Source organism: Penaeus monodon, chromosome 36, assembly GCF_015228065.2.
Source record: "Penaeus monodon isolate SGIC_2016 chromosome 36, NSTDA_Pmon_1, whole genome shotgun sequence".
NCBI classification, from domain to species: domain Eukaryota; kingdom Metazoa; phylum Arthropoda; class Malacostraca; order Decapoda; family Penaeidae; genus Penaeus; species Penaeus monodon.
The window spans coordinates 16,645,349-16,649,255 of record NC_051421.1 but is presented as its reverse complement, the minus strand read 5'-3'; the positions used below and the strand labels follow the sequence as shown (position 1 = coordinate 16,649,255).

Below are 3,907 nucleotides of genomic sequence, written 5' to 3'. Positions count from 1 at the left end.
GAGATGCGAGCGAAAGAAAGGGAAGAGGAGAGGAGTAATGTTCAAAAACCCACAGAAGTAATTCGGGGAGGTCGTCGGCAGCCTCCCAAAAGTTGAAAGGATGTAGAAGGGTCGAGCAAACTTCAGATATTTCACACAATTTGGCTAAAACTCAAACGGAACCTACAACGCACTTGCTACACGGGTCGAGAGAAGACTGGCGAGTCATAGGTGCTACGGACAAAGGCGGGCTGGAAGCGACATGCAACCTTCCTCTCCCTATGAGCTGTCATGCAAGGTAGTTACAGACAATCTATAAGTAGAATGCACGGTCTGCAAGAGGGTTGCCAAGCGATAGTTAGACAAGCAAGCATGCAATACACGTGCGAGAATGGTAGTGCCTGAAGCCCGTCGTATGTCAGGCAGGAGGGTGCCAGGACGCCAGAGGAGCCGCCAGCATCCCGGCGGCAGCGGCGGCGTGCCATGCAGAGCGGGCAGCCCAGAGTGCCACACGGGTCTACACTTACGAAGGGAGGACAGTGAGTATCGCACAGAGAATGGCCTGGAGGCGTCAGGGCGGTGTAGGGTGGCGGAGGGCGGAGGGCCAGGGCCGGAGCTGGGACTCGGGCCGGAAGCGGTCTCGGCCAGGCAGGGGCTCACACTCGCCATGTTCCTGGCCGCCATCGCAGCACTGTCGCATGACCACGCGGGTGCACGACGCCGCCGCCTCTCACAACTCGCCGTAACTAGAGGTGTTCCCCGCCATCAGCGCCGGGCGGGCGTGATGAGCATGTCACCGGAGGGATCACTCGGGGCCTCGTCACGGTCTCCTCTCTCTCTTTGTTACGTCACTCGCTGCTGCACCGTGACTATCTCCCATTGGCCCCGTCGCCGTGTCCCGCGTCACACGTGTCCTGAGCCTCTTGCATCACAGGCCTAGGAGCCTTCGAAAACACTTCTGCTATACTCTGGCTGGTTGACCCGGGAGGGGGGGATCGAGACACCCCCACCTCACCCAACCCCCGGCAAACTCTCTTCCCCGCCTCAATTAAATATTCAATAGCGGCCACTTTACCTCTGAGTACTGTTTTACGCTTGCACTGACAATAAGGAAGAGAAGATAATCAAATATTTCTGCCTAAGTCTCCAATTTTTTGTGTATCAACTCCCTTTTATTTGACAGCGAATACACGCGAATAATTTCATCATTACAAAATTACCTGGTTGACCAGATTCTCTTAAAAGTAAAAAAAAATAATAATAATAATAAATTAAATAAATAACAAATATATATATATCGCGAACCTCTCCCATCCAATAACGACCAAACCGACGATTTACTCTGTATGGTAATTAAGAACAATGAAAGCTCAATGCCATAAAATGCAGGAGAGTAAATGCAATTGCACTCGGAGGCCTGAATTCCATCCCCTGCACGGCGTTCCCTGGCCCATTGCAAGCACAAATTTATCGACGCAGAGGCAATTGCATCTCGACTGACTAGTTGCATGCACCCACGCCTCTTCTGTCTCTTTCAGCGTCACAAAAAAGGATTCTAATGTTTAAACTTATTTTCTTAAACTTCTCAAATTGTGCAGGTCATGATAGGAAACTTAACCGTCGAAGTTGCTTTTCATCACTTTCCAGTTTATTTCTTTTACAGAAAACACAAAAACTTTTTTAGGCAAACGATGTTTCGAAACCACGCGAAGTATTAACAAAAGTGAAATGACGTTGCCTGCATATGCAATCAACAACTCATGTCCGACCAGACCATGCAGAGGCACGCAAAAACATATGCAGCAACACTGTAACACATAAAATAACATATTTACAAAACTAATTTGCTCTAACAATGTGCATGCTAAATCATGACAACCAATCATTATTTACCAATATTTTTTTTAAACAAGTATGATGGTAATACCAATACTTATACCAATAATGATAGTAATAGTAATAGTAATAATAACAGTAGTAGTAGTAGTAATAATAATAATAATAATAATAATAATAATAATAATAATAATAATAATAATAATAATAATAATAATAATAATAATAATAATAACAATGTTTTACCAAAATCAACCACTTGTTTTAGTGTGTCTCATATGTGCCTCCACTATATATCCCTACAAAAACAACAACAACAACAATAGTAACAATAACAATAATAATGATAAAAAAAAAAAATAATATAATAATAATAATAATAATAATAATAATAATAACTACAAAATAATAATAATAATTACAAAAAATAGTAACAACGAAAATCACAAGAACATCAACAACAATAACAAATATCAATCACCTTCCATTTTTGACAACCAATCTAAAGCAAATAAGTGATAAGCTTCGGCACTCTAAGAAATGCAAATTAATTTCTATCACTTGATAACTCGGCAATTTTGGCAAGGGATTGTTTTCTCTTCCAACTCTAAGGGCATATTTAGCCTATTTTCATTATTCAAATAAGCCCCATTTTCTTTGCGTATCCAATGCGTGTTGTTCGCAAACAAACGCGCACGCGCGCGCGCGCGCGCACACACACACACACACACACACACACACACACACACACACACACACACACACACACACACACACACACACACACACACACACACACACACACACACAGCAATGAAAAAAATAAGATTTTAAGAGCATAAGAGCATACAAGCAATAAGGTGTTGAGCTTCCCTGACAGTCCGCCTAACAATATATAAGTCACCAATAATACTCCTTTTCTCTAATGAATGTTGTTAACATTATCTGCAAATTTACAGACCTTGATCCTATCTGTACAGCAAGCTATGTATTAAAATTGGCAAAAAAAATAATGAATCCAGAGAAAGAATATTCTTTCAGTATCTCTACAAAACATATAAACATATTTGCAGGAATTTTCTTTCCTGTCATGATTATATTTTTTTAGATAAAATGGGAAAAAAGTGACTAAGAATTGGCATATATAGGTCTCCACCACTAAGGAAGCCACTGTTGTCTTGAATGAAATCAAAACAATTATATCATTTTTACTTCTCTAATATGTTTAAGTGTAAAAGTTTATGGGTCTGAGAGTCCTACAAGAAGCCAACTAAAGTGTGTTGAAAAATGTACCATGATTATTCAAGAAAAAAAGTAAGGGATGCATAAATATAAGTATCTGGACATGTCAAGTCCTGTTATTTGGTTTTAAGCCAGCCACTCTCAAAACAAGATAGAACACAAAATTATTGTCCCTTTTATATGAGAACATCAAGCCTTACCCTATTACCCTTGCATAGAGAAGCGAGAAACATGCTGCAAAATCTATATACCAATTAAAACATCTAATCATATGGTCCATTACTACCATTTCACTTTGCACTCCCATTCATCTCAACACATCTTCAGCACTTACATTGTCATTTATAAGTTACATAGTTCATCAGCCAATAAAAAAGCATCAGTACAATCAACCCCATCCTTTTCTTCTAATGACAGTTAAGCATTTCTGATCCTACATTTTAATGAAAACACATAAATACAACTACTGTCATTTATTAAATCCAAATCTTATTATATAATTTGCCAAATCCTGCATTATCTATTGTAACCATCTATTAGTGCTAGAAGGGAACTGTGTGGCTTCTGTGAGTTCTCCAGTTATCTAAAATAAGCTTGATAATATTTACATGGATAATTGCCTGAAAGGAAACTTTATCCAGACAGTGAATAATGTTCATAAACACCATAGATTTAAAAGGCAAGTTATGGTAATTAATAATTCAAAATGTGTTAATTTCCTGATCATACCATCAGACAGGTAATTCAAATAGTCATTAGTGTCTCCTTAATATGCCTGTACAATACACCTAACATAAAAAGCATAATATATGATTAACCATTTCATAATGAACAATATTTTTAATTACTT

The 3,907-nt window shown here is 39.3% G+C and overlaps 1 pseudogene; it reads right to left on the bottom strand.

Moving 5' to 3' along the window:
• Positions 1-258: 258 nt before the first annotated feature.
• LOC119595814 overlaps positions 259-3,907 on the bottom strand; it is a 9,552-nt pseudogene continuing 5,903 nt past the window's right edge.